The following is a 12500-nucleotide window of genomic DNA, read 5'->3' on the forward strand; positions in this document are numbered from 1 at the left end:
AATGACCAGCAAGCTACAGTGCTGGACTCCCTATGCCAAACAACTAGCAAGACAGGAACACAACCCCACCCATCAGCAGAGAGGCTGCCTAAAATCATAATAAGTCCAAGACACCCCAAAACACACCACCAGACGTGGACCTGCCCACCAGAAAGACAAGATCCAGCCTCATCCACCGGAACACAGGCACCCTCCACCAGGAAGCCTACACAACCCACTGAACCAACTTTAGCCACTGGGGACAGACACCAAAAACGACGGGAACTACGAACCTGCAGCCTGCAAAAAGGAGACCCCCCCCCCAAACACAGTAAGAGAAGCAAAATGAGAAGACAGAAAAACACACAGCAGATGAAGGAGCAAGATGAAAACCCACCAGACCTAACAAATGAAGAGGAAATAGGCAGTCTCCCTGAAAAAGAATTCAGAATAATGATAGTAAAGATGATCCAACATCTTGGAAATAGAATAGAGAAAATGCAAGAAACATTTAACAAGGACCTAGAAGAACTAAAGATGAAACAAGCAACGATGAACACCACAATAAATGAAATTAAAAATACTCTAGAAGGGATCAATAGCAGAATAACTGAGGCAGAAGAACGGATAAGTGACCTGGAAGATAAAATAGTGGAAATAACTACTTCAGAGCAGAATAGAGAAAAAAGAATGAAAAGAACTGAGGACAGTCTCAGAGACCTCTGGGACAACATTAAACGCACCAACATTCGAATTATAGGGGTTCCAGAAGAAGAAGAGAAAAAGAAAGGGACTGAGAAAATATTTGAAGAGATTATAGTTGAAAACTTCCCTAATATGGGAAAGGAAATAGTTAATCAAGTCCAGGAAGCACAGAGAGTACCATACAGGATAAATCCAAGGAGAAACATGCCAAGACACATATTAATCAAACTGTCAAAAATTAAATGCAAAGAAAACATATTAAAAGCAGCAAGGGAAAAACAACAAATAACACACAAGGGAATCCCCATAAGGTTAACAGCTGATCTTTCAGCAGAAACTCTGCAAGCCAGAAGGGACTGGCAGGACATATTTAAAGTGATGAAGGAGAACAACCTACAGCCAAGATTACTCTACCCAGCAAGGATCTCATTCAGATTGGATGGAGAAATTAAAACCTTCACAGACAAGCAAAAGCTGAGAGAGTTCAGCACCACCAAACCAGCTTTACAACAAATGCTAAAGGATCTTCTCTAGGCAAGAAACACAAGAGAAGGAAAAGACCTATAATAACCAACCCACGCACATATGGTCACCTTATCTTTGATAAAGTGGCAGGAATGTACAGTGGAGAAAGGACAGCCTCTTCAATAAGTGGTGCTGGGAAAACTGGACAGGTACGTGTAAAAGTAGGAGATTAGATCACTCCCTAACACCATACACAAAAGTAAGCTCAAAATGGACTAAAGACCTAAATGTAAGGCCAGACACTATCAAACTCTTAGAGGAAAACATAGGCAGAACACTCTATGACATAAATCACATCAAGATCCTATCTGACCCACCTCCTAGAGAAATGGAAATAAAAACAAAAACAAACAAATGGGACCTAATGAAACTTCAAAGCTTTTGCACAGCAAAGGAAACCATAAACAAGATGAAAAGACAACCCTCAGAATGGGAGAAAATATTTGCAAATGAAGCAACTGACAAAGGATTAATCTCCAAAATTTACAAGCAGCTCATGCAGCTCAATAACTAAAAAAGTAACAACCCAATCCAAAAATGGGCAGTAGACCTATACATTTCACCAAAGAAGATATACAGACTGCCAACAAACACATGAAAAAATGCTCAACATCATTAATCATTAGAGAAATGCAAATCAAAACTAGAATGAGATATCACCTCACGCCAGTCAGAATGGCCATCATCAAAAAATCTAGAAACAATAAATGTTGGAGAGGATGTGGAGAAAAATGAACACTCTTGCACTGCTGGTGGGAATGTGAATTGGTACAGCCACTATGGCGAGCAGTATGGAGGTTCCTTAAATAACTACAAATAGAACTACCATATGACCCAGCAATCCAACTACTGGGCATATACCCTGAGAAAACCATAATTCAAAAAGAGTCATGTACCAAAATGTTCATTGCAGCTCTATTTACCATAGCCAGGAGATGGAATCAACCTTAGTGTCCATGATCAGATGAATGGATAAAGAAGATGTGGCTCATATATACAATGGAATATTACACAGCCCCCAAAAGAAACGAAATTGAGCTATTCGTAATGAGGTGGATGGAGCTAGAGTCTGTCATACAGAGTGAAGTAAGTCAGAAAGGGAAAGACAAATACCATATGCTGACACATATATATGGAATTTAAGGAAAAAAATGTCATGAAGAACCTAGGTGTAAGACAGGAATAAAGACACAGACCTACTAGAGAATGGACTTGAGGATATGGGGAGGGGGAAGGGTAAGCTGTGACAAAGTGAGAGAGTGGCTTGGACATATATACACTACCAAACGTAAAATAGATAGCTAGTGGGAAGCAGCCGCATAGCACAGGGAGATCAGCTTGGTGCTTTGTGACCACCTAGAGGGGTGGGATAGGGAGGGTAGGAGGGAGGGAGACGCAAGAGGGAAGAGATATGGGAACATATGTATATGTTTTACCGATTCACTTTGTTATAAAGCAGAAACTAACACACCATTGTAAAGCAATTATACTCCAATAAAGTTTTTAAAAAATGTTTATTCTACCTAAAGCCATCAACAACCAGTGCCTGGAAAACTAGACACCGGACTCCAAAGAACGACAGTGGTCACCATCTACACTGCATATAAAGCTAACTAAAAGCACACAGTATTCCACATTAAACTCTTTCTCTCCTGAGTCCCCTGAAGATGCACCCACCCAGCCAGCAGTCAGTTGCACAGGAAGATTCTCCACACTTGCTCATTTTTTCCTCTTGTGGAGTCTCCTCACCAGTGCCTCCTGAGAAAACCCAGCCCCTGTCAGTGTGGACAATGCCTCATGTTCCAGAAACCTAAGCCCTGACAGGAGACAAAGCTCCCGTCTGCTTGTCACAGAGCAAAGTCTGTGGGCAGGGTGCACCTGTGCCCCCAGGGTCAGACTGTTTGGTTTGGCGCGCCCTGTGGCACGTGAGAAAAGTGCCGGGAGTGCCGCACTCACAAACCCAGAGGCCTCATCCGGAAGGCAGTTCTGCTGTATATACTAAGTTTGGAAATCCAAACTGAAATGGAGCCAAGTGTCTCACTGTATCTTCTCTAAAATTGGTTAAGGAGCAATTAATTACAAACCATATGTAATGAAATGAATGTAGACACAAACATTACAACTTAAACCAAAATTCACTCAAAATTGCCCATAGACAAATTTAAATTACCAAACTATAAAAATGCTAGACAAAAAAGATAATCTACATGATTTTGGGTCTGGTGACCTTATTCAGAAAACAAGAAGACAAACTACAAACTGCAAGAAACTATTTCCAAAACACATATCTGATAAAGGATTTGTACTCAAATTATGCCAACAACGCCATTAAAATTTAGTAAAGATTGAAACACACACCTAGCCCAGGAAGATAAACAGGCAGTAAATAAGCATACAAGAATATACTCAAGATACTGGTGGAATGCATGTACAACCAACTTTGGAAGACAGTTTGGCAGTTTTTTCCAAATCTAAAAAGTCTCACCTTAGGATCCAAGAAGTGTACCTCTTGTATTTAGACAACTGCTTTGAAAAACTGTGTTCAAACCAAAACTAGCATCAAGTAATGCACAGCAGCTCTATTCATAATGGCTAAAAACTTAAGATATCAGGATGTCCTTCTGTAGATGAATTCATAAGCAAATTAGGGCACATACATGTCAAGGGGAGCAGAATACACCACCCCAAAATATGCCCATTTGACAAAAGGATTATTTTGGACTGGTTAATTTAAGAAACAGCAGACCCAGGAGAATCTTTCAAAACCAAGTAGATGGCTTCCCTGGTGGCACAGTGGTTGAGAGTCTGCCTGCCGATGCAGGGGACACGGGTTCGTGCCCTAGTGTGGGAAGATCCCACATGCTGCGGAGTGGTTGGGCCCATGAGCCATGGCCGCTGAGCCTGCACGTCCAGAGCCTGTGCTCCGCAACGGGAGAGGCCACAACAGTGAGAGGCCCATGTACCGCAAATAAATAAATAAAGTAGAAAATGCCCTTTTAGGAGGTAAATTTCCATTTATTAAGGATATCTCCATTTGTAAGCGTACGTCCCTCTTTGGACCAGGAATTGAAAGATGACTAAATATCAAGAAAAGTTTGTTGGGACTTCCCTGCTGGTCCAGTGGTTAAGACTCCACACTCCCAATGCAGGGGACCAGGGTTCAATCCCTGGTCAGGGAACTAGATCCCACATGCTGCAATTAAGGGCCTGCATGCCGCCACTAAAGATTACACAGGCTGCAACTAAGACCCAGTGCAGCCAAATAAATAAATGTTTAAAAAAAAAAAAAAGCTTGTCAATGAAATAGGCCTGGATGTAAATCTGTGTAACAACCATACCCTTGTTTACTGGGCTTTGACTAATAACATCCCTTAAATGGCTTCCTCCATTCCCTAACATCTTTCTTTTGTTCTCAGCAGAAGATAGCATTTAAGGTAATGGCTTGGGCCATTTCAGGGAGTGACTCAGTTTTCCTGGGTATCTTTCAAGTATACAGGAGGTACGCATGGTATATATTAAACTTCTGATTGTTTTCTCCAGTTCGTCTCTTTTTCATTACAAGGGAGATCTCAATAAAGAACATAGAAGTGTAGAGGGAAAATTATTTTTCCTCTCATATACATGCAGTGCAATAGTATTCAGAGATATAAAGGAATGGATCATCAACCCATGCAAATATATATAGATAGATATAGATGCAACTAACACGTACATTGCTAAGTGAAAGAATCCAGTCTGAAGTGCTACACACTGTATGACCTCATTTATATGACATTCTAGAAAAGGTAAAACTGACACTGGTAAACAGTTTAAGGAATATGTGGTAGAAATAGTCCATATGATACTTTAGTGGTGAATACCTGTCACTATGCATTTGTCTACACCCACAGATTTTTACAACACAACAAGTAATTTACAATCTATTCAAACTTAGCTACTTAGGATATGGGAGTGTCAAAGACTGGAATACAGAATGTAACAAAGAATCTAACTGTTTCAGAAATGTATGGAAAAACTCACTGTTGGTAGTGGGACAAATGGGCTGACCTATGTTAACTTTGGAAATGTACAGAATCTGTAGACCAAAGACAAAATGTGCCATACATACACAGTGGACTCTAAGTTCTTTCCCATGATGGGTAGTAGCTAACAGTACTGAAACTACTATATCAGTAATCTAATGGAACAAGCACTGAATTTAATAAATGACAAATGGTGGAAGCCAGGTTTCTTACCACTGGAGTGGGATGTTACAGTCAAACAAAGGGAGAAGGTTACGATATCCATGTCATAACAGATCCGGTTGGAGACATCGGTATAAACTATCTTTAGCCTACACATAGTTCCATATGGATATCTTTATAATTATGTGTATATGCATAGGCTGGGATACATGCATGTACTTCTATGTACTGTCAGCTGAGCATATTTAGCTCCCAAATGTAAGTTTTTAATACCATTCTCTAATAAAAGGAACAAGGGCTCTTTGAAGAAAGGGCTGATGCTAGGACTGAGACAGTAAATATATGAAGCAGTGTAATCTTAAAATATCAGAAAGTAAAGAAGTACCCAAAATTTTAAAAACCCACAAAAGAAAAATTATGTAAAATGAAAACAGGAGCAAATGGAAAAAGCTCTCAACAGCCAAAGCAAGAATGAACTAAGCAGTCTAATAATGTAGTGCTGGATTATAACCAAAAGTTTACAGTAATCATTCACGTGTCCAAACTGGTAAAAATAAATTACATAGTTTTCGATGAATGGTGTTAAATAGAAATCTCCTATGCAAAAAGCTTCTAAACAATTCATATAGACACTCAGCTGTCCATCAAGGATGTGAAGCTAACACCTCCCTCCTCAAGTGTGGCTTCTGCATTATGACTTCCTCCTAAATAAGACACACAGGATGGACATGGGAAAAAAATTAACCTGTGGGAAAACTTGACAAACACTACTTCAGCTAGGTGACCAAAGTTAAGAATATAAGTGAGAAGTTTCCTTAAGAGCCTGTCCTCTTGATATATAGTGAAGAGGAAGCACTTCACCTCTGTGATCTGCTTTTTCAAAGCCAAGTCTAACCACGACAAAAACACCAAGCAAATCCCAGTGCCCGGCAGTCTATATAATACCTGACCAGTCCTCCTCCACACTGTCAAGGTCATGGAAACAAGGAGAGTCTGAGCAACTGTCAGAGCCCAGAAGAGACTAAACAGACATGATGACCCCATGTCCTTTGAGACCCTGGAACAAGGAAAGGTATAACAAAGGAACGTGAATAAGGGCTTCAGTTAATAGTAAAGTATCAGTATTTGTTCATTATTTGTCATGATTCTGTAGAAAATTAGACAGGAAAAAGTAAACATCAAATGAGAGAAACCTACTGTAACAAACTGGAAACCTAGAGGCAAAGGGGGATTTCTTTGTAAAAACACATTACCAAAATGGTCCCTAAATTAAGGAAAACACAAAAAGGCCAATTAATCACTGAGGAACCTCTTCCTCTACTGGTTATCCTATCACTCTTCCAGGGTTTCCCCCTCCTGGGACAGGGAAGGAGCAGGGACAGAGATGTCTGGCAGCTCCCCTAGTATATGACCCCACCCAGTGTCTTCACCTCCCCCAGCCACGCCTACCCAGTGAGGACACCTGAGGAAGGATCAGGGATTATTGACTCAGATGTATCAACCAGGACTTTTTCTTTTCCCAGTGACTGGACACACTTACGGAAGTAAAATAAATTAGTATTTATTGTAAGGGTAGAAATACATTAATACTTGCAAGTGACAAGTTGAAGAATGGGTTTGGACCTGGCAGGTCCAGCGGCTCACACTGTCTCAGTGTGATCTTGCTTCTCTCCAAAACTTTGTCCCGCTCAGTGCCTTTGGGGGACCCCATTCACAGGCACAGGCTCTCTCACTGCCCTTGGGCCAACAGCAGTTCTAGGCTGACAACCACTCACCATCCATTTTCCGAGAAAGAGTTTCTCCTTTTCTTGGATTCCAAAAAGTCATGGTTTTAAATGCCTTTGATCTGGCTTGGGTTGCATTCTCATCCTTGACCCAACACCAGAAGATGGAAAATGGGACTGGCTAGATGTGGGTTGTAAACCCTTCTTCGAGCTGAGTGGAACATGGGATCATCCTTCTGCAACTGTTTGGACTGGAAGCAGGTGAGATGTAATTCCCAAAGGAAAACTGAGGCACTTGGGCCTGAGAACAGATGTTCGCTGGGAGAAAGCAACAGATTCTAAGTCAATGACAGCTCACTGCACAGCACAGAATCTGACACAAAAGGAAAAAAGGGGTTCACTTAGGGTCAGGGGCTGCAGCTATGTATCCAGTGCTCTTACTGTCCCTCCCAAGACTGCAAGAAGTTCTTTCACTTGCTGAAAAGTCAGGATCATTGGTGGTGGTAAACTCAAGTCTCTTTCCTTGGGCATCAGGTCCTCACATCTCAGAGGCTGACCCAGAACAGCCCATGTGCCCTCAGAAGACCCACAGACCTCATTCCTGCCCCTGAGATGTGGGAGCCCATGAGTTATGCCATCTCCCTGGCCATATTAACTACCCATCCCTGAAAAACAATACTGCTCCTTTTCCAGTTTCTTCTCTCTCCTTTTCTAAGGGAAGAAACCAAATGCTAGGGTGGTAAGGAAACTCTTGTGCAATGAAGTAACGGGAGGCTCAAGGATTATTCCATGCCATGGAACCCATAATTGGCAGGCTTCCAGAGGCCACATGGATGCATATGGCTCTCCAAGACAATGGCAGAGTCAGTGTAAACCTCCCACTGGGAGGTCCAGGTGCTCCCATATCTTTGATTCTTAATGAATATGCATGTCAAAAGTTTCTAACGACTGAAAGGACAAAGGATTGCAGGGCCATGGTCTACTGTACGGGTGTTGTGTCAAGGACACACTCCAATGTTTAGAGGATTATTACTTCTCTTGGCAGCCTATGAGGCTGTGAGCGGGAGGCCTTTTTCTCAGCCACATGCATGTTAGTAGTTGAAACTTCTCAAAGAAATGTCTACACTGCCCAGGTAGCTCTTGAATTGCCCAGCATCATGGTCAGCTCCGTAACTGTACATGAGGGCCTGACAATGCCCAGGCTGGACTGAGCTAGAGGACCACAGATGCCTGCCTGGATAGTCAGAGGTCAAAGGCTGTCCTGCCTGAGACTTGATCATCTATTCATGCCCATTCAGATGGAACAAAGGATGCCTCCAGTGCCAGGAGGGCCCCACCAGCCCTTAAGAAGGTGGCATCTGGGGGCTGGCAGGTCACTGCCCCCAGTCCTGTATAATAAATCCACACGTGTCCGCTGAGTGCCCTCCTGTCTTGGCTGTGCTGGAACCTGGGGCTGCCCAGGCAGAGTAGGGCCAGCATCACCCTTCCCAGGTAGGAGGGCAGAAGGAAACCATACATGACTTCTGACACCCTCCCCAATCCTTGACAGAGGTTGACTTGGATAAGAAACAGTCCGAGACAAGAACAGACATTTCATTCTTCTCTCAGAGCCCAGGACTGGGGGAAGGGAGGCCAGAAAAACAGTTATTGACCTCAGCTCCCTGACTCCTGTTTGACCCTGGGCAAGTCCTATCCATTCTGGAGGCTTCAGAGAGAAAGAGAGGGGAGGCCAATGAGGGCCAATTGTGCTTAAACCTAACTCTAACCTTTACCCTAATAACCCTAACCTCTAACCGTAACCCCCTAACAACCCTAGCCCCAGACCCCTAGACCCTTGCCCCGACCCCTAAACTCTAACCCCTGACCCTTTAGCCACAGCCCTCTACCAGGACTCTCCAACAATGACCCCTAACCCTAAACCATGACCCCTGAACCCTCACACTGACTCAAACCTAGGCCTAAAGCCTGGCCTAGTGGGTACCGAGGGATGACTGTATGAACTCTCAAATAAACCAAGGAATTAAATCTTCCTGACCATGAATTTAGCAATGGTTTCTTAGATTTGACAGTAAAGCATAAGAAATGAAAGAAAAAAATAGATAAATTGGCTTTCCTCAAAATTACAAACCTTTGTGCATCAAAAGAGGCTATCCAGAAAGGAAGAAGACAGCCCACAGAATGGAAGACAATATTGGCACATTCTATATCTGATAAGACTCTTTACCTAGAATATACCCAGGACTTTTCCAACTCATCAACAAAAAGACAATAACATTTTTGAAACAGACAAATGGCTGCATGGACTGCTCTCCAGGCAAGATGTACAAATGGTCAACAAGGACATGGAAAGATGTCAAACGTCAGTAGTCATGATGAAAATGCAAATGAAAGCCACAGTGTGATGCCCCTTCACACACACTAGAATAAAAATAAACTTTAAAATCAATTTTAAAATATATAAATAAAAATAACAAATGTTGGCAGCAATGCAGAGAAATTGGAACCCTTAAAAGTTACTTGTGGAGATGCACAATGGTGCAGTCTATGCGTACAAACCTTTACCATTTACTTAAAGATATAAAATATAATTACCATGTGGTTCAACAACTCCACTCCTAGATATATACCAAAAAAATGGAAAACAGGCATTCAAACAAAAACTTGTACACCAATTATTCATAGCAGCACTGTTCACAATAGCCCAGGGTAGAAAAGATTTAAATGTCCATCAGCAGGTAAACGGATAAGCAAAATAAGGTAGATTCATAAGCTACATTATTCTGTCATATAAAGGAATAAAGTAAAATTATACAGCCGCTGTGGAAAACTGTATGGTGGCTCCTAAAACACATGGATGTGATCCCTTGATTCCACTCCAGGGTGTACACCCAGAATATTAGAAAGCAAAGGCTGGAACAGACATTTGTACCCCATATTCATAGCAACATTATTCACAATAGCCAAAAGGTGGAAGCAACACAACACATCCTTCAACAGATGAATGGATAAGTACAGTGTAGTATATACACAATGGAATATGATTCAACCTTTAAAACTAAGGTAATTCTCACACATGCTACAATGTGGATGAACCTTGAAGTCATTATGCTAAGTGCAACCAGTCAGACACAAAAAGGACAAATATTCTATGATTCCACTAGTATGAGGTATCCAGATAAGTCAAACTCAAAGACAAAGTAGAATAAGGTTGCCAGGGGTTGAGATGAGTTCGTGTTTAATGGTTACGGTTTCACATGGGGAAGATAAAGCTCTGGAGATGGATGGTGAGGATATTTGTACAGCAATGTGAATGTAGTTAATGCCACAGAACTGTGTACTTACAAATGGTTTAAATGGGGCTTTCCCCATGGCACAGTGGTTAAGAATCTGCCTGCCAACGCAGGGGACACGAGTTCAAGCGCTGGTCCTGGAAGATCCCACATGCCACAGAGCAACTAAGCCCGTGAGCCACAGCTACTGAGCCCTCGTGCCACAACTACTGAAACCTGTGCGCCTAGAGCCCGTGCTCCGTAACAAGAGAAGCCACCGCAATGAGAAGCCTGCACACAGCAACGAAGAGTAGCCCCGCTCGCCGCAACTAGAGAAAGCCTGCGTGCAGCAACAAAGACCCGACACAGCCAAAAAATAGAAAATAAAATAAAATAATTTTTTTAAAAGTTTTTAAAAAATGATTTAAATAGTAAATGTTATGTGTTTTTAATCACAATGGAAAAAATGAATGAAATAATGATCAATGTTACAATGTGGATAAACACTGAAAACATCCTAAGTGAAAGAAGCCATACAGAAAAACCACCCAGATCATGCTCATCTTGTACACTTTAAACCCAGCAAGGTTTTTTAAGTGAGGAAAAGCCCCAGTGATGGTTCCAAGAAAAGAAAACTGGATTCGAATAGAAAAATACATTTCCACAAAGCGGGGGCAGCTGGTGAAAGTTGAAGCATGTCTGTAGATAGGATTATAATGTGGAAACCATAATTATTCCTCATTTTGGGGTTATGTGCTCGTTCCCTGGGAGAGTGGCCCTCCTACTCTCACAGGGTAAAACAAACTGGAGTATTTTGTGAATGTGGAAAACTTTATACTGCTATTTAAAGTTTTTTATACACTTGAAATTTACTAGAAAATAAAGTACTTATCAAAACAGCCATGTCATACCATGCCAGAAATACAGACAGAGCTATAGGGACTTGCCTGGGGGCGCGGTGGTTAAGAATCCAACTGCCAATGCAGAGGACATGGGTTCGAGCCCTGGTCCAGAAAAATAACACATGCTGCGGAGCAACTAAGCCCGTGCACCACAACTACTGAGCCTGTGCTCTAGAGCCCGTGAGCCACAACTACTGAAGCCCGAAGCCTAGAGCCCATGCTCTGCAAGAAGAGAAGCCACTGAAATGAGAAGCCCATGCACTTCAACGAAGAGTAGCCCCAACTTGCTGCAACTACAGAAAGCCCACGTGCTATAACAAAGACCCAACACAGGCCAAAAAAATTAATTAATTAAAAAAAAATAGAGCTACAGCATACAGCACTTCCACTCCTGGGTGTATATCTCGGGATAACCATAAATCCATAAGACACAGGCACTTCAACTATTAGTGCAGCCCTTTTGCAGGAGCCTCGACTTAGAAACAATATAAATGTCCTTGGAAGGAAAAAATGGATAAAGATGATATGGTACTTATGTACAATGGAATATTACTCAGCCATGAGATCAATGAAATAAGGCCAGTTGCAGCAACTCAGGTGAACTTAGGTACAATCATTCTAAGTGACATAAGTCAGACACAAAAAGACACTTAGCATAAGATATCACTTATAGGTGGAATCTAAAAATGGCTACACATGAACTAAATTACAAAAGAGAGTCACACATTTAGAAAACAAACTTAAGGCTGCTAAAGGGGAAAGGTGGGGTGGGGTGAGGCATAAACCAGAGGGTTGAAATTAGCACAGATAGGGTTCCAAAGACCAAATAGGTAATTGACAAGACCTACTCTATAGCTCAAAAAACTAGACTGGGCACACTCTAGTCACCATAAAAGAATATATACGACTGGTAAGAATCTGGAAAAGAATTTATGGATGTCTCTCTGTAAGTGAATCAAGTGGATGTGCAGCAGCATTGAAAATCAGCTATATCCCATTATAAAAATAAATTACAAAAAAAAAAAACCAAGGAGAAACTGTTACAAAATTCGTTCAGGGGCTGTGATGAAACCTGCATTGACCCCATCTAGATCCACAGCTAAACGGGACAAGAGCAGAGGGCTCCATCTCTGTCTTTACGTTTACAGTCTAATGCGAGCTCAAGTCATTTTACCTCTGTTCATACACTGCTGATTATTTTCAACAAATCAC

Source organism: Mesoplodon bidens (assembly GCF_964165515.1).
Source record: "Mesoplodon bidens genome assembly, chromosome: 14".
Taxonomy (NCBI): Eukaryota; Metazoa; Chordata; class Mammalia; order Artiodactyla; family Ziphiidae; genus Mesoplodon; species Mesoplodon bidens.